A 24,517-nucleotide genomic window follows, 5' to 3' on the forward strand; every position below is an offset into this window, starting at 1 on the left:
TGTGCATATCATGTTAGAGTTAGAAACTTGGGTCTGACTCCTACTCATTCATATCTCATGGACCCGTGATGTTTTCTCTTAATGAAATTACAAAAACAGACAATGCTTGAGGAAATTGGAAGGGCATGTGAAAACACTTTAATCAGAAATGTTCACAAAGCTTAGACAAACTAGAAGTCATGTTAGATGGCTTTTGTGGGTAAGTGGTGTTTTATAATCAGAACTAAGTAAAAGATATTAGGTATTAGCAAAGGTATTTCTGTTTAATTCCACAATCCCAAGAGTCATAATGGTTGAGTTTCTGAAAAAAGGCTTCGTGTTTGGAGGATAAAACTGTGTTTGCTTAAGCAAACCTAAGGGTCAAGCAGTTGTGCAGACCTGTCTCTGTAGTTGTAACTTTACCTCAGACCTGTTCTAAAGCACCTGTCATCTTGTAATTATTCTAACTCAAGCTAATGAGAAAAGAGGGGGGAAATTAAAACAGAAGGGGAGCAAGTTTCAGTTATTCAAGATGCAAAAGCTCTGACATCTGCCATACTGCAGAGCAAATACAGATAGCAAAACCGTACTGAACGCTAAACTATTGTCAATCTGGCATATGATGTATTTTTTTTCCAAATAAAAAATGCCATATGACTCATATTTCCCTTGTGTATACTCTTAACCTACAGCTTTAAAGTTAATGATTGAAAACCTTCAAAGCAGTATTTTCTGATTGGTCATTTCACCTTTCATCCTTGGGACTCTAGGTGGCAGGTGCCTCCTTACTTGCTTACCTGCCACTCCTTCTAGACCATTCTCCCTTTCTCTACCTGAAGGCATAGAGTTTTGAAATTTAGGTCACTAGTTTCTAATACATCAATGAGTCCTACAAACTAGAGCCCTCCCCATGTGTCCGTGAGTACTTTAAACCTGGACTCTCTGTCCCTTTTCCAGAAGTGTGATGGCCTCATCCAAGCCAATTATTCCTCACTTTACTATTTATCACCTACTGACTCTCATGGCTTAAAATTGTATCTTCCCCAACACACAACTCTTAATGGGCCTTCTCCCTCCAAAATCTGTTTCCTTTGAAGAAATTGAAGACTTTCCCATTTCAATAAATGCACCTTCACTTAAAGAGTGGTGCAGAAAAACTAAAAAAAAACAAAACAAACAAACAAACAAAAAACATAGTGTCTGGTGTCTACCTCTAACATACATTCATCATCAAACCATTTATCAAGCATTGATATCTCTTACCTGCATGATTAGATGATTGGATGGTTACATGATCAGCATTATCTCACCTTCCACCATGATCTCTCCTTAATATTGCAGCCCAAACCATCCTGTTACTCCTGTACTCAAGATTCTCTGATGACTTCTCATCCAACGACTTTCCATTCACATCCAGGCAGCCTTAGGGAAAGCCATGGTTTTCAGTAGCGGACAAGGATGTCCACATATTGGCATTTTGGTAAAGTCACCCCCCAATGCCTACTTCTCTCCTTCCCTCATTAGGTTCCTCCAGGCTTGTCTTCATTCTGCATCCCATGAATGGTAGCTTCCTCCCCCTGGGGCGGGGCCTTGTCACTTTTCTCTCTGGGTGGGGTGTTTTCTCCCAAGGTCCACGTTGTTGCTTATCCCTTCAATAGAGCTCTTACCAATGGCCCAGCTCTCTCTCCAGGGATGTCTCCTCCATGACAGAACACCCTGGTCCCCTCTTGGATCCTTCACTGATTTTTTTTCTCCCTAATCCCCATTCAAGTCACCTTGCAGCCTGATGCTTATTTTCTCTAACTTAAATTTTCTTTTACCCCCACTAATATACATATATTAAAAATGCCTATGTTTGTCTTTATGACCTGTCACAGGGGTAATTCATGATGAGAATCTCAAAATTAGATGTCAAACACAGGAATTAATGAAGGAAGGAAGGAAGGAAGGGAGGAAGGGAGGAAGGAAGGGAGGAAGGGAGGAAGGAATGGCTATCAGGTCTCCTGGCTTTTCCCATGAGGCTTTAGAGCTCATGTCCCTGTCAGTCTCCCACCGTGATTTTCACTAACATGAAAAGTCCAGAGGACAGGGGTGAGTATGTGCCACATACTGAATGTTTTTAATAAATATTTTTGAAAGGAAAAAATGGATTATTTAATATAAAAATGCTTTAAATAATTTACTTGGATTATCTAATGTAAAATGCTTTAAATAATTCAATGTATAAGAGTTTTATATATAGCTATAGTTTTAAACTTCTCATTCCTTTCTGAAATATTTTAAGAGGGCCTCCTGAGAAAACAAAGGAAAAGCCATTTTACACAGGAATTCTGATTTGTAGAGTGCTTCTCAGTGTGTGAGTCCAGTCTTCCCTTCCTTGACAACTGACCTTGAGGACACCTTGTTTAACATGATGCCCTGATGTTATCTGGACAGCTTAACAGATGGCTTAGTAATGTTATCTGCCCAAGATTTTGCATTATTCAAATCTCTCATAATGCCTACAAAAGTTCAGTAAAGTTATTAAGTAGAAAAAGAACTTAAGAATCAGTGGTGTGTATAATATAACCACATGACTATTTATGAAATCATGGAGATTAAACAAGGCCAAAATAGACGATTTCCACATAATATTTTATTGCAAGTAGGTTTCCTGATTTATCTTGATTCATTCTCTTCTGTTATGTGCCAATCTCTTGCAGATTTATAATGATTAGTTCCTAAAAAGAGCTTACACAAATGATTTTCTTATGTCTTCATTTTATGGTATATGTATTTGCATAGAATAGATTATTTACATGTTATTGGTACTCAATTGATATTGGTGAATCAATATAGCAATTGACAAAGAATTTGTGGCAATTTAAATTATCTTATCATTTGTCAACTATTTGAGGCTTTCCTATTTTTTTAATCAGGATTTATTCTCTAATCTAAATGAAGCACATGTAAGGAACACATCTTCCCTACTCACTATTCAAGGATAAAAAACACTAAATGTTAAATAATGTATAGGTTTTTTTAAAAAATATATAAGTGCGACTGATAAATGTGACTTCTTTTTTTAGAAGTCTGTTCTATGGATGGTTTTGGGTTCCATCATCCTGTTGTGTCATCCTGGCAAGCTTGAATTCTTTTCTGAAAAGAAACTGAGCTCTTATTGACAGAATTAACAGCAAAAATTTTCTCGGGTTCTAAAACCTATATTCCTGGTTTAAATGCCTGGCATATGAACAGCTTTCCCATCTCCCATTGTTGACAGCAGTGTTTAAACATCTATCTTTTTGTGCATGTAGCTATGTTAGTCTTCTTTGCTTGTATTCAGTAATTACTGTGAATTTCAAATCTTTTTTTCTAAGCAATTAGATCCATTAATACACAAGTATTAATGTGTATAATAAAAAGAGAAGTGGCCACTTATAAAGGTCAGTGCCTAGTAAGAGAGAGTAATGAACATTTTAATAAAGTCACATTGGTTATGTAATATGATTTGTGCCATGAAGACAGATCAGGAGAAATTCTTAAATAAGGTATCAAGGGGTGCCTTGGAAACAAATTAAGACAAGGAGTTAAAGTGGAGGAGTCAGTCACAGGAAAGCAGAGGGGCCAGCACCCAGGAAGCTCTCAAGGTGGGTGCTGAGCACTCAAAAGCCAACCAAGGTGGTATGTCTCATAGGAGGAGGAGGGTAGTCTGCAATAAAAGAAGGCAGAAGAAGCAGGCAGCGTTCAGAACCTGGAAAACTGTGTCGGCCTTAATGAGGAGCTTGCATTTTATTCTAAATGAGAATTGTTTGCACAGAAGATAAGCACAGGTGTACCGTGATTAGAACTAGGGTTAAATGATTTTGCTGGCTTGTGTGAGGAGGAAGCTTTCCAGGGGCCAGAGGTGGAAGAAGCATGGAAGACATTAGGAAAGGCTTTCCAGTGACTGAGGGTGGTCTGGAGTAGAAGCCAGGAAGGGAAATTGTGGTCAGAATTAGGAGCAGAAACAGAGGAAGTGACCAGGACTGGACACTGAGGTGGGAACCAGGAGGGGACACTAGAGACCAGAAAGGAAACTGAGGTAGGGAAAGGGGCTGGGAAGAAACGGGCAGGAACCCGGAGTGAGAAATGAAACTGACTGAAAGGTGCCAGGTTTTGTTTGAGCCAAGAATGAAAGATGTGAAGTATTAGCAGCAGGGATAGTAAGAGAAGAAATAATACATTTTAACGCTTCAGTGTGTGATTTAAATAACTAGATTGGTTCTCTAAGCAGTTCATGAACTCAAATCCCACTTGTCTATATTTTTGTCACATCCTCAGCCCACTCATTGCTTGTCAAAGAGAAGTTACAAAGAGCATTCCCTGCTTTGGCATGGTTCCAAAGAGGTTCCCAGTGAGGGTGGGACCCAGAACCATCACTGTCTTCTTCCTAGGTAATGGCATCTCCTCCACCCTTGTAATCCACTTCCAATCCACTGGCCCATTGGGCTTATCTCACTTGGTGACCAAAAAATTTTAAGTCCAAGGTGAATGGGAAGAGAATGCCTGAGCCTGCAGGGGCAGTGATGTGTCAGAGTCAGCTTTGTGACCCTCTGCAGGTGTCATAGGTAACGATGTAGCTATTTTCCATGATTCGGAATATAGCAGGAAGAGATAGATACATTGTAACAAACACCAGTGTTTGTTACAATTTAACTCACTTATCTGTGCTTTTAGAGAGTTACCTCATACACTGATCCTCTGCCTTTCCAACTGTGTCACTTTGGTTAATGAGAAGATACTAAATGTGAGACTAGCAGAGGTTAGAAACCCACTGTGTTCTAGACTGTCTGAGCTGGTGAACAACAGACTTGCACCCAATAAATATTTCTTGAGCCAATGCATTTATTGTTGGATGGAATAAACACTCAGTTTTGTTTTACTTCTAAATTAAGTATGATTAAAATTTCTGTTACAAAAATGGAAATACAAGTTAAAGACAGGCTTATAGTATGCCACATGTATTTTTTCAGACTAAATTTGTCAGGGATTTGATTGGATCAATTCATGCTAACTTTATCTTTCTATCCATATATTTTTACTGTATCTGCCAAACCCTGAATACATCCTTTTGCTCAAGTAATTGATAATAAAGCTAACTTAAATTAAAATGTGTGTTCCAAAGGAAATAATCAGATTTTTTTTTAAATCAGCATTTTATCTACTCTGAGTGAAGGACTAGATTAAATGAATTATTATATTCATAGATTTTGAAACTAAAACATAGATTTTAAATTAAAATATATTTACATTTTATACAAAATCAAATCATTAAATGTCTAGGCTTCCTTATATAATAAATAAGTACTATGAACATATGTTTCCTATGTTGTCTGAAAGACCATGCCAAATATATGAGATACTCAGCACAAAATTTTATCTGTAACATGTATTGACCAAATATATTCCCTCAACTTTTCATGATTGAATGATAGCTGCTTACCTGTTCTATTGACTATTTCCATTGAGATTATAGGCTGCTGGGAGCCATTAGCCAAGTAGGTATGACAGTTTCCTTGCCAGCGTACCCCATGTTGCTTAGTGGAAGGACTCGTGGAAATAGGACATTTTGCAGTGACATTGCATGTATGTGACCTTGCTCAAGGACCAGGGCGGATTAGGGTGTTCCTGGTTTAGGATAATCGGGTTTAGGGCGTTCCAGGTTTAAGGTTATTCCTGCTGGGAATAGGGCATATCCTGCTGCCTGAGTTCCCCTTGAGTTCTCACGGGATTCAGACAGTATTTTTTGGGAGACAGAAGCCCAGTGGAAGTGGATTTGGGCGGAGAACGTGGATTTCCCCAGAACGTGATTGTAGACGGCTGGTGTGAGTTCAGGAATAAAGAGTTGCTGTTTGAATCTACAAGCTGTGTAGTGGCTCGTGATTGTGTGCCTAGCCAGACTGCTGCATTTGTGCCCAGCCAGACTGAGGCAATAGGCATTACATACTACTATTTGAAATTGAACAGACATTGCTTAGCAACTCAAAATTATGCCACTTTGTAAAAAGTATAATCAGGACTTTCAAAATAATTAATAAACTACTATCAAAATTCAATATTGAAAAGATACAAGAGCTGATAAAAAACTTAAGGACTAATTTTTGTTCACATCCATAAATTTAGAATGCAGAAACACTGATCACATAATTTAGTATACTTACTGCAAGAAATTTCCCAGAGTACCACTAAACATTTATAAACTAAACTTCATTTTGCAATTGAAGATCTGAATCATGGAAGTTGAATTAACACCCCATGATTTTACTTTAAGGGCAATGCTTGGCTTAGAAATCAGCTATCTCAGCTTCTATCTCTTCCTACTATATTCTTATTTTATTGAATATAGAGTAATTTCATAAAAATGTTAGGAAACTAAAATGAAACATGCATATTTCAATAAGCTAAGATGAAAAACATCTGACCAGACCAAAAAAAACCTTTGGGCTCTGTTATGATTTTAAAATTTGTCTTTTGGATCAGTGGGTAACCCTTCCCTCTCTCCCTCTCTCCTACAATATGTATCAAAATTGCTTCATGGGTTTAGAAAGTATCTATGGTAAGTAGGTATTTAATTTTACAACATTGTTAAATGTTATTTTGTAGCATTTGAAAACTATACTCAAAAGTGATGTTATAACAATTCCACTCTAAGGTTTAACCAGATATTTTTATTATATACTCTATATACTCTGTGACTCAACCAATTTTTGGAAAATTTGTTCTTATTCACAGGTCTTCTCCTACTGTAGCATCTCAGGATTTCAAAGCTCAGGTAGGTCTCTTCAAGAAATTTATCCCAATGTTTCAATAAGGTGATTTTCTAAACAATCCCCATGATACTAGACATAAAATTTCATGTAGCCACCCTTACCATTACCAAAACAGAGAGAGAAAGCCTCTAATTCTTGGCAAATTCCTCTCTCTAGTAAAGGAAAATGTGCTTATGGACATTTCTACCTAATTTCTATAACTTTGAGCCTCCAACCAACTATAACAATTTAATGGCTCTTCCATACTGATCTAATATGTGCCTCCCGGAAAATGGAGTAAGCTTTCCCTGCACAATCAGATCTTCAGCATAAACAACATTGCTTCTTTTAGTTGTTTATTTGGTGATATTTCAGGATCATTGATCTTCTTCTGGCTTCCATTAAGTTTGCATGGCAAAGACAATCAAATACTCTATTTTTCACTAATTAGGTTTTTTTTTAAATATTCAACTCATATTTAGTTGGCAACTAGTAGGTGCCTGTCAGTGTAAAGGGAATGGGAGGGAGAAAGGGACTTGCATGGATGGTGGAAGGAGACCCTCATTGTTATATGAAATACATGTATGAAGATGTGAGAAAAAAAGAAAAGAATAGTGTTACCCTAGATTAGGTAGAGAGAAGTGATGGGAGGGGAGGGAAGGGGTTGGGGAGATTGGAAGAATAGTAGAATGAAACAGACATTATTATTTCTGTGTGTATATATGTGAATGCATGACCAATGTGATTCTTCAACCTGTATACTCAGAAAAATGAGATATTATATCCCATCTAATTCAAATGTATCATATGTCAAGGTCATTGTACTGTCATGTGTAACTAATTAAAACAAAATTTTAAAAATGTACATTTTTAGCCTCATGAAACATGTTCTGTTCTGAGCAGGTGGGCTGACAAAATTATTAATGTTTCTCTTTCACAAGTTGTTACAATGATGAGTGTCATAGAAAAAATAATCCAGAAAAGATGAAGACTTTTGCAGTAAAGGGAAGGAAATGTTTAAAAGGCTGTTCCAGCAATGTCATTGAAGTTGCTTAGAAACACTTTCTGGAAGAGGTGATGGAATGAACCATGTGGAAACCGAGAAAACTTTAAACTGCATTTCCATTTACATTAATACCTTTTGTACTCCTAAGAAGTAACTGTTTTATAAGCCACAGTGGGATGAGACAATGGTTTTGTCTCTAGAACTGATTTAAGTGGTTTTTCTGACTTAAACTCCAGCATTGAAAGTATCCATTGTCTGTATAAACTGTGCTGTGTCCACCAATCTAATGGAAATCACTTTATTCCAATGAATTGAACACTCTTGATATTCTAAAGGACCCTGCAAAACAAAGTGCTATGTGAGAATGTTTAGTCAACTTAGTGTCTGCTTAAATAAATCAGTTGGTTGACACCTTTATTTTAAGTTGTCTAACTAATCCCTTGAACCAGTTATATGCTCATTCAACAAAAATATTTTTAAGTTCTTATAAGCATATTATGAGTGAGTTATGCAAAGGCTGTAAGTAATTGAAGTCTGAGCAATTACTTAAATTTTATACTGTTTTTAGTGGATGGAGTTCTACATGAACATGTAACAATAAGAAATATATCTTAATAAATAAATTTTGCTGCACATTGGTTTCTAGTTCTGATACGTAAGTTCAGATCACTGTTATTCCCCCTTTCAAGACAACTGATTTATATTCTCTTTCTGCTTTCTAATGTCACTCCCATTCTTCATGATTAATTAACATTTTTGTTTGTGTTCTTGCTAGCTTACTTCCTTTACTATTAATGAATTATTTCATGTCTTTAATTACCTCATACATTTGACAATACTATATCACATACACACATTTTCAGTGTCTTTGAATGCCATTTTCTTTTCTTTTATTTTTTTTTAAATCTTTATTTTGTTGATTTATTTTTATGTGGTGCTGAAGATCGAACCCAGTGCCTCACATGTGTGAGGCAAGTGTTCTGCCACTGAGCCACAACCCCAGTCCCAATTTTTGTTTTATTTTAATACAGGGTATCCTTAGGTTGGCCTCAATGTTTTGATCCTCCTACATCAGCCTCCTGAGTACCTGGTATTTTAGGCATGCACAACCATTCCTGGCCTATAATATGGTTTGACTTTGTCAAAGTTCAGTTCCTAGAAAACAACCAGCTACTTCAATTGCTTTGAAACTATGCTGGTTATATGCATTCAGTTTTTTTTTTTTTAACATTAACAAGAGATCAAACAATGGAAATGGAGTGTTTGCTATCCTTAAGCTTGACGCCACTCATCTCCAAAAGCAGAGTAGTTCTATTCTTTTGCCTATTCCTAGTTCAGTTGATTATCCTCTTAGAGTTTAAGTACATGAGTAGATAAATATTAAGCCCCAAGAAGGTAAGAATAAGCTTAAAGAATTGTCTTTCTATCTATTTCCAGGCTTGGAATTTTCTTGTGTTTCTTCCCTTCCTAATCAACTCGGCCTAACAAATTCAAAAGGATGCTCAATGAATTATTCATAGATGTCCACACCGACTTGCAATATTTATGTGTTTTTCTCTGTACTTCCTCTGTGTTAAGATGGCTGCAACTATGCTCATCCCAGGAGTTGTGCCTGTTATGATTACGTAACATGGAAAATGGGATTTGCAGATACAATTAAGGGTAATCAGTGAATACTGAATTCATCCAAAGAGAGATTATCCAGGTGGGCTAATTTCATTGCACTTTAAGGGATTTAAATTAGGAAGACTTAAAAACAAATGGGAAGAAGACATTCTTCATAAGTCAGAGAGAAGATAGAAAAATGTACATCATTAAGTTTTCCTTAATGATGGTGATATTTTCGCTTCTACTTCTTTGCTACATTTTCTTAGCAAAACAATCTCTAAAATATCTAATATGTGCCATTGAACAGAAATTAGCATCATAGTTATATACAACTTGATGGTCTATACTGCCAAAGAACTCTATAGTATTTATTTGTCTTGTTAGTCATACAACAAAGCAAATGTTAAAGCACATGATACTAGAAATTTAAGAAGAAAAGTCCATGTTCAAAGAAGCAAACAAGGGAGTAAACATGCACAATGGAAAAAAAAAATAAGTATATAACACTTAACTGACCAATTTTGCTCACACTCAGAGAAATTGCATATCATATTGATTACAGAGCAGCAATTTCAATAACATACTCTTGTTTATCTGTTACCAATAAGGGTTCAACTAGTGCCTCCTCTTTAAAGAATTTATATTTGTTAGTACATAATACATAATGATCAGAAAGTAAAAAAAATCACATAGAATATTTACACTGAATAGATTTACAAGTAAGAATTTACCGCTATAATTATTATTATTTTAAGAGTGGCAGGTGACATAGCTAGTAAAACTAACCATGATACATAAAAGGAAAGACAAACTCTAATATGATCCTCAGCTAGGACAGGGATCAGGGAGTGAAAAATTCTCTTGTCCACTGTTCTAGCACTAGAACTTTGCCTGCTTGAAGCTCAACATTTCATACTGTGTTACTGTTGAGATGGCTGCAGGCTCAACCTCTGCAACCTCTTAGTCTCCATGACGACTGTATAGTTTTAAAAATGCTTCTAGGACCCATTTAGTGTTAAATATCAAGTCATTCTCAAAAGTACCCCAGAGCCCTAACTGCCAGTGAGAGATGTAAAATCCACAGACTTCATATTTTATTTGCTACTGATATATATAACTGGCTAATGCAATGCTTACCTTTATTACAAAGGTAAAGCTATGTATGCACACATATACAGGGATAAGAAAATTGGTAATAATTATTATAAATTTAGGAAATATTTGCTATCAATGCTGAATAACTTGTGGAGAGTTTGTGATAGTTTTCAATTAATTATTTTGATTGTTTTCTGCAGAATGCATGACTAATAATTTAATTAGGATACATTTGATTATTTAAAATTTGTTCAATCTTAAATATCAATAAATCTCTAAGCTATTATATTGGGATATATTTTTCTAATTGATCTTATTTACAATTTAAATATAACTCATCCATAATCCTGTTTTAAACATCTATTTAGAATTTAGCAATAGTGCTCTTGTCATATTTAACTTGTACTCATTTCCCAGCAATAGAAAATGAAAACAGACAATGAAATGAGCCCGTGGATGTTGAGAATTGAGCAGCATACCATTTTCAAGCTATGATCATAGGTAGTAGGTACAGATTCAAAAGACATTGGTCAGGGCATAGTCTGATTCATTTTGATATGTTATTCTTAGTTTCTGGGTTTATCAATGCAGTTATAAATCACAATAGACGGATTCATGCACTAAGATGTCAAAGGGCATCTGATAGTTTAAGGTATGAAATCTTAGGGAAGAGGAACAGGGACCCTAATGGAAATTGATTAGTGTTAACAGAAGTAGGGGCATCGTTAGGATAAAGAGAAGAAAAACGTGAGTGTGGGGTGGAGATGAAGACACATATTAAGTGAGGATGTGGGAGTGGTATGGAAACCCACAGAGATGGCTGTGATGTCTGCATGCAGCTGCGTGAGGACATCCCCACTCTGCATCTCCTTAAGGTCTAATAAAAACCTTCCAATATGTCTTCGTGGTCACAGATGTTTTGTTTTTCTTTTCTTTCTTTTAGGATGTACTGCAGTCCACCTTCCAACTTTGTGGGATTGACCCTTTCATGACAGTACACACTGAAGGGTTGGCTAGTGTCTACAAGGAATTGTCTTAATGTCAGTGCACATGGGGACCAAGGAGTGCTTCTTTCTAGAAAACACCTCCTCCGTGTCCTCACAAATGTGCTTGAAGAGTGTTAAAGATAAATTATCAAAATCATGGCTCTTACTGCCTTGGGGTACTTTCTTCACAGCTTTAAGATACTTTAAGTTACTTAGGGCCTTTAAATTATAATCTGCAATGTTAAAATTTCAGATCTTTGACCTTTTGCACAATTTTTCTACTGTTGTTTGTCTATCTAAGATAAATAAGTAGGAAAGTTACAGTTCAAGGTATTGGAGTGCCACTCATACATTGATGGTGGGACTACAGATTGGTGCAACCAATCTGGAAAGCAATATGGAGATTCCTTAGAAAACTTGGAATGGAACCACCCTTTGACCCAGCTATCCCACTCCTCAGTCTATACCCCAAACACTTAAAAACAGCATGCTGCAGTAACACAGCCACATCAATGTTCTAGCAGCATAATTCACAATAGCTAAACTGTGGAAGCAACCTAGATGCCCTTCAGTAGATGAATGGATAAAGAAACTGTAGTATATATACACAATGGAATATTACTCAACATTAAAAGAGAATAGAATTATGGCATTTGAAGGTAAATGGATGGAGTTGGAGAATATCATGCTAAGTGAAGTAAGCCAATTCCAAAAAACCAAAGGCCTAATGTTCTCTCTGATAAGTGTATGCTAATCCATAATGGTGGGGGGGGGGTATGTTGGGAGAGTGGAGGAATTTCAATTGGGATAAGGGGAGCGGGGGAAGGGGAAGGGTTATTGGAGTAGGAAAGACAGGATGAGACAAACACTGTTACCTTAAATACATGTAGGACTGCACATGTAGTGTGAATCTACATCAGGTAGAACCAGAGAAATGAAAAATTGTGCTCCATTTGTGTACAATGAATCAAAATGCATTCTACTGTCATATACAACTAATTAGAACAGGTAAAAAAAAGATATTGGTGTGCCATAGTAAATAATTTGGTCATGTTAATATTAATACTATTATTAATGGTTAGTAAGTTATAAAGCACCCCAAAATTTATGCAAATAACCATTAAAGATGTCATGACATCTAGTATTTGCTCTGTAGAGTGAAGCATTGCATTTGCTTTAATAAAGTTATTTTAGTTATTTTAGGTAAGAATAGCAGAACATTTATTTAAAAGGATAAATTCAATTATAGAAATTAGATACCATTGCTCCCCAACTAATAGGCTCAAAAAACTCTCATACTGGTAAGATGCATTTGGTTACTACAAGAAAAACAAAACTTAAAGAAAATATAACCTCCAAAAAGAAAGTGTGTACATGAAAGCATAAATATATTGGCAAGTAAATGGTAGTGGTAAGTAGCATATTCATAAGACATATTTAGAAACAGCATACTGTGAGGTTAACAACATTTTGCATACCAGAGTACATTTTATCAAATTTACCTTCCACATATGCATTTTAACTTGCACTTCAATCTATATGTTTAAAGTCATAGCATATCAATTTAAGTCCTTATTCCTGCTGTGTAGGGTACCTAGACAAGTTTAGGTCATCTGATTTTTTAAATTAATAGCCTTTTTTTTTTTTTTTGTACTGGGGATTGAACTCAGAGACACTCAACTACTGAGCCACATCACCAGCCCCATTGTGTATTTTATTTAGAGAAAAGGTCTCACTGAATTGCTTAGTGCCTCACTTTTGCTGAGGCTGTCTTTGAACTCATGATCCTCCTGCCTCAGCCTCCTGAGCTGTTAGGATTACAGGTATGTGACACCTGGTTTGCTTAGGGTTCAATTTTTATGGCCTAAAATTTTGTATTTTGACGAATCCATCTGCTTACACAATTACCACATCTGAAAATATAGTTTTATTTTCCTGTGATTTCTGTTTCACTTGTTCACCTATCACCACTTCCCCTAAACCCTTAAAACCACTAACTTTTATAAGCACTACAGTTTTGCCATTTTCAGAATGTCATATAGTTGGAATCCTACAGTTCATTATCTTTCCGTATAAGCAACTTAGCAAATGTGTTCAATTTATTCTTATATCTTTTGGGGGCTTAACAGCTATTTTTGAAATTGCTACATAATGGGGCATTGTGTGGCAGTATCAGTCTGTTTATCCATTCACCTATTGAAGAACATGCTTGCTTTTAGTTATTGGAGATTATGAAAAAAGCTGCTGAAAACATGTATATGTAGGTGTTTTCATGTGGGTGAAAATTCTAAGAGTGTGATTACTGGATCACGCTGTAAGAGTATGCTTAGCTTTGTAAGAAATAATTTGATTTTCAATGTGATGATTCCTCCAGATTACATATTACACAATTGGAATTTGAATAGCATTTTTTTGGCATGACAAACAAGCTATTCTTGGAACACCATAAAATGTAATATTTGAAATTTTTGTTTAAGACAACTTACAAAATAAGTGGAAAAGAAAGAAAATGGTAAGGTATTATTGAAGGCATATTATTTCTCAGGCAATATGCAGAAGTGTGTGTGTGTATGCACACATACAAATTCGCGCTGTCAGGAAAAGGCATCTTATGTGCACACCATTTCCACCTCATGCCCTACCATATAAGAATGGACCTCAGGCCCACACAGGCTGTCAGGTTGACCCCCTGCCTCAGATTCAGTGTGTACTTCTTTGATCTGCTTAAACTCAGGTGCCAGTGGTCCCCAGGGTCCACCCAACCTCCAGCCCCCTATGCCTTCCGTACAGCACAGGAGGGTGCATGCCAGCCACTTGTTCTGCATGAGTGGCCTGGATAGATGGGGGACCCACCAGCCATGGAGGACCAATGTATTCTTTTGGAGCTGATCTTGCTCTGTCTCTTCACTATGTGAGAGTCTTTGTCCATTTAGGTTTTTCACAAACTACAAAGATTATAAACATAAATCTCTTTCTCATAGTACTAGGATCTGGAATGTCTGACAATCAAGGTGCTGAGGACTGCAGCATCTGGAGAGGGCTTGCTTTCTGTCCCAAGGTGCATTTCTCTCTGTGTCCTCACATGGTGGGAACAGAGGAGGGCTGCTTTCTTAGACCACATTTATAAAGGGACTGAATCCAGTGGTGAGGACTCTGCCCTCGTGATCTTACCATCTGCCAAAGGCTCCACTTCCCAATGCCATCACCCCGTGATTAGGTTCCAACCTTGACAATGAGTCCATCTTCCTTCTGGGCTTGACTATGCGGGGTTTTCCTTTACCACTTTTGATACCAAGATGCCATGGGCAGAAGTACTCTGGAGGTTGTAACAATGATGATCTTTGCTAGCCTTTTTATAGTTGGAGTTCTCCCCTGGCTCTGGTACCTAGTTTACAGTGTTCTGATTTACATATATACATTATAGAAACCTTGTACCTCTTACATAGGTGATGTTTTGTGTTTCAGATACTAATTTGACTATATCTCACCCCTTTAAGTTACATTTGTGGGTCATTAGCCCAAACAAAAAGGAACTCTTATATTCATCAAATGGAGTATGGACAATGAAATAATTTTATATTCTTATAATGGAAAATCCACAATTAAAAAGAATTACCAATATGAGCAACTGCATGAATTCATCTTGAAATGTGAGATTTCATGAAAGATGCTACAAACAAAATAAGATGACCTAAACAATGATGTTTTATAAGTTTATGACTTCTATTGGAATCTGAGTAAGTGTTACTCTTATAGGAGTAAAACAGTATGTAAGTATAAAAGGGAGATAGAAAACCTTTTGTACTGCTGCATTGGGCTTGATCTAGGCAGTAGTAACATTGGTATATACACATAAAGATCTTCAAGACAAAGATTATTGCCATTTGCTTACTTCATTTATGCATATTGCGACTCACTAAGTAAATAAACACAAAAACGTGTAAAGGAGTTATTATAAATTTTCCAATAGAGTGGCAGATAGTCACTTTTGAAAGAAAAAAAATGGTAAATAAGGAAGACTTCTGAAATTTTTGGTAAAAAATCTGGTAAAAATGGGTTGGGCACTGTGGACTTCTAGGACTTATTTAACAAAAATCTAGTTGTTAATTACTTTCTGATTGTCATCCCCTTCTATTCTTTTTAATTTTGGTGATATCTGGTAAAACACAGCTGGTGTTGCAGGGAGTTAAGAGACAATTTCTTTTGTTACATTGATGAATAAACTGACTTGTGGCTGCCGTGACTGTGTCCATACAAAATACAGCATTGGATTTAGTGCTCAGCAGACAATACTGAAACCCATAGCTAAAGAATTAGGGCTATGAGGTTCTTCTGCCCCCACCCCCCATTGTCTTTCCTCTTTTTAGGGGATCTGGGCATAATTTTATGAAGAAAACTAAGGGAAGGTGGGCTGCCTACAAAGAAGTATTCTAATGTGTTAACATCTTGTAAAGAGAGAGCTTTTCTTGTCTTGACTGAAGGAATAGACTCCTTCTTGCTGTTCTTTTCCATTAACCACAACTATAAATCCTGGAAATAAAGCAAGAGACAATAGAGAGTGTCAGAAAGGTGGGAATGTTACAGACAGAAGCCACACCACAGATCTGAGGCACTCACGGCCATCCTTTCTCACCATGATCCTTACGGGCACACCAGAAAGATTTCAAAGATGTCCTCAGAGTAGCCAGTATGAGTTTAATAGAGGGATGTGAAGGGGGAACAAAGGACAAAGTCAAGGGAGAGTGGGTCCTCTTGGAGAGAAGGATGGCATGACCCTCCTGCCATCCAGGTTTATTGGGGACCCAAGGGAAGTTTCCAGAAACTCCTGCACAGGTCCACCTCTTGATTTATGACTGATAGCAGCGTGATATGAGACTTCAACTACCCTGTGCACATGGCAATTATAGGCTACTTTGGCCTATGCTGACTGGTTCTAATTGGAATCTGGACTTACAGATTATATAATTAGGGGAATCATCCTTATCTCTTTGAATTCTGAGATGTGGCCTATGTAAACTCCACAAAAATGTTCCCCACTCCTTCAGGGTAACTTGTGTTCTTTTATCATCATTTTGGTCTGAATTTCTCCTGCAGCTAACAATTTACTGAGAAATGTAATATATCATGTAGTGGTCAACACACTGGGCCCAAATTATGGAATTATCACCTTAAACTCATGTTCCTACCACACACCTGTGCTATTTCCTATCCTGACCATAAGGGTGACCTGGTTCCTGAACTCAGGACATCACAAGACTCTCTGAAGTCTCCATTCTGTACAGACCCAGTTCCAGGATTCCCAATATCCAAGTCTAACAAAAGAAGGCTCCATGTCAACTTTCTTTTCCAGGGCCACTGGGAATCTTGCTAGCATGACCAGGCTGACTCCATGGGAAGGTCCACGGCAGCCAGCCACTATGGGAGCACAAGTTCTGGCCTGGGGAGTAGACCCCCTTGCTCACCCTCATAAAGGACACTCCAAGGCAAGCAGAGAGCCTGGCTGACAGGGTTTCACCACAAAGGTCACCTGGCCCGGGGGTCCTTCTCCACCATCACAGGGTCTGAGGCTTCTCTCCCCAACCCCTCCCAGAGATACTGCGCAGCTGAACTCACCAGAAAGGAAAGGGGATCCTGCCACTCCAGGTCTTTAGGACTAGAGTACTTCTCTTCTTGTGAGTACAGAGACAGGCAGCAGCTGGTGGCCATGGTGAAAAGCAGCCCACCAACAAGAGCCTGGTGGAAGCACGCTACATCTTCACAGCAGAGTGGAGACTCACACAGCTACAGCCACCAGGTACTCTGGCCTGGGAAGCCTCACCTGCCTCCTCCAGCATCACTTGGAGGGAGCAGCGGGAGGCCAGGTGGCAGGAGATAAATCCAGCAGAACAGATGTAAATGTATATAAAAGTTAGATTGTCATTGGAACCACAGCCCAAAAGAATAGTAGCACCCCTGAACCAAACTTAAACCATGTTACTGTCACTAATGTAAAAGACTTATATATGGCAGAGTCTCCTAACATAGCCCAGAGATACCTGAGAGAAAGCACAGAACAGAATAAAGTAATGAGAATGAGAAATTGCCATAAACTGACATCGACACTGAGATGAATCAGATGTTTAAATTATCTGAAAAAGATTTTAAAGGGATTATCATAGGATAACCCTGCTAAAAATGAAAATATCAACAGTTCAAAACAAATATCAACATTTTCAAAACAAATTCTGTGTAAAATAACACAGAGTGAACCCTTGGAACACGATTTTGACTTGCCGTTAATACTTCGAATGAAAAACACAAAGTAGACAGTTAACACTTCTAAAGAAAAACACAAAGTAGACAGTTAGCTCTCATAATAAAGCAGATGGTAATGAGAACACCTATCACCTGTCATTCTAAGGAGGCCTCTCCTGCTGGTGAAGTAGCTTCCCCCACACCAACAGCTCAGGGATATGTTAGGGGCTGGCTTGTGGCTTCAGAACCCTCAAGTACCTCCTCATCTTTATGTGTGGATGGTTAATGACGACTTTTCATATTCCAGGCTTGCTCATTTCCTCTGTATTTTAGTTTTGGCATCCAGATGGAAATTAGAACGGATCAGCCATATTGTTTACTTCATGAGAAAAATGTCTTACCTGTTAGGAAAACCAAAATAACAGCAATTGATTAGATGATAGACCGCAATTTCATATTCGTTTATGGTGGTTATTAAATGGATGCCAAAAACTGTAAATAAATAGTAGACAGAAATGATTGGGATGATGCGTGAAACAGAAAAAAATATTTATAATAAAATAAGAATTAAAATTAATTTAGGACTTCTCAGCAGTAAGCACTTAACAGTTTTTAACTTTTAATTCATTTAACTATGATGAAGGAACATATTTTCCATATTCTAAAGTTTTATGTCTATGTTGCATAAAACACAGTAGATCAAAATAGTCTATGTTCTAATGTTAAATAAGTCAGAATATGTGATGTACATATCCATTATGAAACTACATAAATATTTACAAGGAGAAAATGTACGCCTAGGCATTTGTTTCTGATCGACCTTATTTAAAACAAATGCCTACTTCAAAAATGTACTTAATTTTATTTCAGACACTTAAAAAATACTTAGTTTGAATATTGTTGATCAATTCAAGGAAAACTTCCCATGGCAATTTACAGATGCATGAACAGATAAACATATCTCTAATTTGATAGATGAAAAATTAAATGTGTTGGAAGCTTATTCAGCCTTCTGGAATGTAACAGGAGCACTTGTGGCCAGGGGTAGACCTTGCTCTGGGCTGAGGGTGACCCTCTTGGGTCTTTTATCTTCTGCTTATCTACTTCTGAATTCACCTACATCAAATGAAAAAAATTATTCCCCTGAACTCTCATCCCTAGACCTAGTCCTCTGATCGCCATTAGAATTTCTCCAGTGGAAATCTTACACCACCAGCCAACAAAAAGCAAAACCCCAGGATGGTCTTTTTCCCTTTACTGATCTATTTCAATTACACCACTGCTTCTTGCAGCATTTCATATTTATAGAATAAGAGTTAAATCTGGTGCTTCTCTGTTGGACTCATTCAACACACAAAACAGGTTTATTTCTTTTATTAATGTTTTTAATTTGTTCTCTTTAGTTATACATGACAGTGCATGTATTTTGGTATATTATACATGCATAGAGTATAACTTTTTCTATTTTGGATCCCACTCTTGTGGTTATACATGATGCAGAGTTACCCTGGTCGTGTATTCAAATGCAAGGGTAGGAAATTTATGTCTGGTTAATTCTACTGTCTTTCCTATTCCCTTCTCCTTCTTTCCCTTCATTTTCCTTTGTCTTATCCAATGGATTTCTATTATTCCTCTCCCCAACCTCTCTTGTTTGGGGTTAGCATCCACAAATCAGAGAGAAGATTTGGCCTTTGCTATTTGGGGATGGGCTTATTTCAGTTAGCATGATATTGTCCAATTCCATCCCTTTACCAGCAAATGCCATTATTTCATTCTTCCTAATGGCTGAGTAATATTCCATTGTGTATATATACCACAGTTTCTTTATCCATTCATTCTGTGAAAGACACTACCATAGGTAGGCTGTTGTGTGTTGAGCTGCTATAAACATTGATGTGGCTGCATCACTGTAATATACTGTTTTAAGTCCTTTGGGTATAGACTGAGAAGTGGGATAACTGGGTCAAATGGTGGTTCCATTTCCAATTTTTCAAGAAATCTCCATACTGTTTCCAGAGTTCCACCAATTTGCAGTCTCACCATCAATGTTTGAGTGTAACTTTCTCCTTACGTCCTTGCCAACATTTATTTATTTTGATTTATCATTGTTTTGTAATTCTTCCTTCCCAAACCTCCAGGCCAGAGCTCTTTATTTCCAAATATGTACTGTCTGTATTTCTTTGCAATGTTGATCCTTCTGATTTTTTTCTCACCTCTTTCCCCTGTTTCAGTTGGTCCTAAACTGTCACCAGATAGTTCAAACTTAAAAAAAAAAAAAAAAACACTTCAGCAGTTAGATTCCTTAGGAAATCCTGTGGACTTCTGATTGATCTTTTTTTTTTTGGGGGGGGGGGAAATAGAGCAAGGAGGACCCCATGAGTTGGCAAGTGAACAAGACCTTAAGAACAAAGGTGGAGAGTGAAGCTCCTAAACCCCATTCCCAGCTGCTCATCTTACCAGAGCTGTCAACACCAGACAGTGGGAATTTGTCCATTTCTTTATGTGATCCTATTTTTTCAAATAATTGTTTGTAATAGTCTCTTATGAACCTTTGAATTCTGAGAAAACAGTTGTAAGGTTTACTTTATTTCTAATTTTTTTTATTAGAGACTTTTTTTTTTCTCTTTGTCTCACTAGAGGTCTGACGATGTCACTTATTTTTATTTTTTAAAAAATCTTTAGATCTGTCATCTTTTTTATTGTTTTTTACTCTCTATTTCATTTAGTATTGCTATTCATTTTCCAGGAACATGTTGTTTAATTTCCACATATTTTTAAATTACACACTAACAATACCAGATTAGAAAGAAATAGTATCTGAGCAAGAAGATGATGTGGTTGGCTCAGTAATATTATATATTATATGTATTCATGCCCTAATGGCTTCACAACTGAGTCCTATCATAATTCAAAAGGCAGCAGAATATAAAATTAACATAGAATTATCAGTTGCATTGTTATCCACTCAAAGCAAACTACTCAAACAATAGCAAGAAAAGTCTGTTTACAATATTCAAAAAATACTAAAATACTTGGTAATGAATTTAAACAAAGAGGTGAAAGTTCTACTCACTGAAAACTGTAAAGACATTGAAGAAATAAACTGAGGCAGACACAAATAAATGGAAAGAAATTGAGGTTTATATATTGTAAGAATTAACATTGCTCAATTGTCCAACTGGAGATTCCACCTGCAGGCCACAAGGGAGTGTGTTCTCTGTAGGAATCTGTAAACAATGATAAAACCGACTATAACTGGACTTTCTTTATATCGTTTCCACATGCTGGCCATTCTCAACAATGTCACTATTTTTTTTTTAAATCCTCCATGACTAGAAAACTGTGTTTCTCCTATAGACAATAATGTTACAAGACATATATTTATATACTATAAATAAAATATGTATTCATGGTCACATTTTGGTGAAGATATTTTAACAAAAAAATTTAGATTCAAAGAAATTTGAAAGCTACAAAATCAATCTCTTAGAAACACATGAAGAGTATTTTAATTTCTGGAATTTTTATTTTTAAAAACATAGGTGCCAATCATCTTGTTATGTTTAAGGGTTTTTTTCTTAATTATTTTTACTTTGTTCTGCTTCATGTGAAAGAAACTTCAAGATTAAATAACAAGTGTTCTTTATTTAACAATGAGCAATGGGCAGTTTGACCCATCTGACCACACTGTCTTTTCCACATATAGAAATGTGAAGCTTAATTGTGAGGAACTCATGGACAGATTTGCACAGTAAATTCATAAAAGAAACCATAGTATATTTAATATTGCAGAAAATTAACATTAACTTGTGATTTTTTATTTAAAAATACAATGATTGAATATTTGTAATTATTCTCATTCTTTTCTATGTAGTATAATTCTTCCCTTCTTTGTCTCTTTTGATTGTAATGATTATTTTACAAAGTTCAATAAAATATTTATTGCCACCTGCATTTTATTTTCTGGATATTATTTGTTTTTATTTCATGTTTATTGTTTTCCATTTTTTAATAAAGGAAAGAGATGCTATTAAATGGTCCACTGTTGTCTCAAATACATTAGTTTCTTGTTCTCCCAATTTTTGGCTAGCAAGGAAATAGGAATCTGGCAATATGCTTTTGCCTGGTTCACATTTAATTAATTTTGAAAGCTTCTTTTTTCTTGTACTTTCCACATTCCCACTTTCCTAAGCCTGCAATTAGAAAGCATATCTTTTTGAAATTATGAATGGCTATGAGAGTGAAATGCAGTCTTGAACCTTTAATTATTCATCACTTGGTTTTGACATGGTTCCTAATATTTAAGGTATATTTTATTAGGCACAGATTAAAATTTTGATTATCAAAGACACATGATACCAAGACATATGGCTGGATTAACTCAGTTAGAAGGGCCTGCAACGTGCATCCAGATATGTTTGTCTAAAATATCATTAATGAGAACTTGTGGCCCAGAGTGGAGCAATAATGGTAACCCTCCACCATAAGGTTCTGTCCCACAGAGTTTAGAATGGAGTTGACTGCTCGTGAATAGTGGTGTGTAACATTTAAAATCATTGGCTTTGGAGTTATATTGCCTTTCTTTGCCCCCCTCCCCCAATCATTTGCTTATTTGATATTCAGTGAAACATGTACAGATTTCTGTGTGTTGGGCACCCTCCTATGTAAAATGGAGATGACAAGGGCACTACTTTATGGGTTGTTGTGTTTAGATAGTAAGTTCAGGTAGATCAATTCCCACAAGTGTTCATCTGTGGCTATCAGTGCAAGAGAGTGCAGCCTGGTGTAAGACACTTTGGCTTCTAGACAGCATTTGAATCGCAGCTCTGGCATGCTTTATTGGGGATACATTCGCATTAATATTTCAGAATACTGCTCTTCTGTAAAATAAAGCATCAGTTCGTATGTTGGTTGTTTGGTTTATTCTTTCTAAGGTAGTCAAGGATATAATAATATATACTTAATATTCAATAACATTATATGGTAGCAAAGAATATATTTTTTCAGACTATGGTAATGTTGTGAATCATTTTTATTCAGAGCTGAACTTAAACATTTTAGGAAAACGTTTGAATGTCATTTTTATTGTAAAATTCTAATATCAACAAAATTGTGTTGGTATGTATATGACATTAAGTAGCAGTTTGAGGTCATTCATAGAACTGGATCAATGTTCAATTCACTGAATTAATGAACAACTTGAGTGACCAAGATTATTTCTAAGTAAAAAAAAAAAAATTGAAAACAGACTTCGGCCAAATATAGGGTTTTATTATTTATATATTCTTATCTATAAATCAAAGATTTATACTTACTAAAACTCCAATTAAGATGGTATGTTAAATGTATGAAATGCTTATAATATGCTAGTAAGCTTAACTATGTTTAAATGCTGATATTTAAAACTTTAAATGATATACTTCCCTAGCTAAAAATTTACAAGTGTGTTTTTAGATTCACACAAAGGGCATATTAAACTTATTATACCAAAGAAACTTAGATTTAGAGACAGAGAATAATACTTCAGATAAGAAGAGAATTAATAGTTTAGATTAATTTCCTTAGATGACACAGTCTGCACTTAAAATATGTCTTTTGTGTATTCTATCTGTACAGTAGGGGTTCCTTCCCAGGGGAGCTTATTAACACACTGCAGTGTTTTTCTGACACATGAATCAATAGAAAAGAAACTTAGAAAAATAAGGGAATACTCACTTTTGGGCGACACACTTTAATACGTATTATTAAATTTTCTGTTAGAGTTATTTCAGAACCTTCTCATTTTGATTAAATATAGTCAAGAATGTAGTTACTTCTTGTTTTTCAAAGTCAAGGTGCTTATTTAAATTTATTTTATCTAAGTTTAAAGTCTCTGGAATTCATCACCCAAATGCAGATGAATAAATCATTGAAAATACCCTCCCGACCCTCACTATCCTTGGCAACCCTTGAACCCTGTATAGTACAAAATTCCCCCTCTCACTTGAGAATTAAGAATATGAAACTTGGGAGTGATGGGTGCTAGAAATGGTCAGCAAGCTCAGTAATCTCAACACTTATCCATGTAAGAACATCTCTGCTTATCAAGTCCAAGAGTTAATAGTACTGGCTTGAACTCAAGAATTGTAAATTGCAAATTGTTCTCTCACACAAAATCACTTTTAAATTTGTCTTTTGCAATGCCAACCTATAGGGACAAGGGATGACATGTCTGGATTTTGTAAATTTGTGAGGAAATTTGATGCTTTACCCTGTAGGAATAATGGGGAAAAATGGTCCTGAGGCTAGCAGAAGCCCAAAACACCAAGAGTACTCTGTTAAATAAGGAGAACAAAGTGGGAAGATCAGCTAAAACATGCAAGGCTTCCTTTATATCATTTTATTGTATATTTTTGCATACTTCAATTCATAAATAAATACAAAGGACTGGCACAATCTGAACCCTAAAATTTCCCTAAATAACAACCAGAATTTTCCCTCCGGAAAAAAAAAGACAATCTCTGTGGGAAAACTCTGGAATAGACTCAGAAAGTAAAATTAATGGAAAAAAAAGCCAAGACAAAAGTAAAGAAGGTTGAATATGAGGTGAATAGTTTTCTTTTTTAAAATCACTTTATAAAGTTAAAGAAAGATCTAAAGTTTTGATCCTTGAAAAATTATTGTGAACACTCATTATTAGACTCAGTATAACATGTTCTTCATAAAAATAAAATAAATACAAATAAAAGTAATAATTATAAGTACAACACAGATTGGAATTAGAGAAGTGAATAAATGCCATGTCAAAAATATTAAACCCCCAAAAATTTAGAAATGAAAACTAATCTACACAGAAAAAA

This window comes from Marmota monax, unplaced genomic scaffold (genome assembly GCF_021218885.2).
Source record: "Marmota monax isolate L192 unplaced genomic scaffold, Marmota_monax_Labrador192_F-V1.1 WCK01_AAM20220418_F8-fsc00060, whole genome shotgun sequence".
Lineage (NCBI taxonomy): Eukaryota > Metazoa > Chordata > Mammalia > Rodentia > Sciuridae > Marmota > Marmota monax.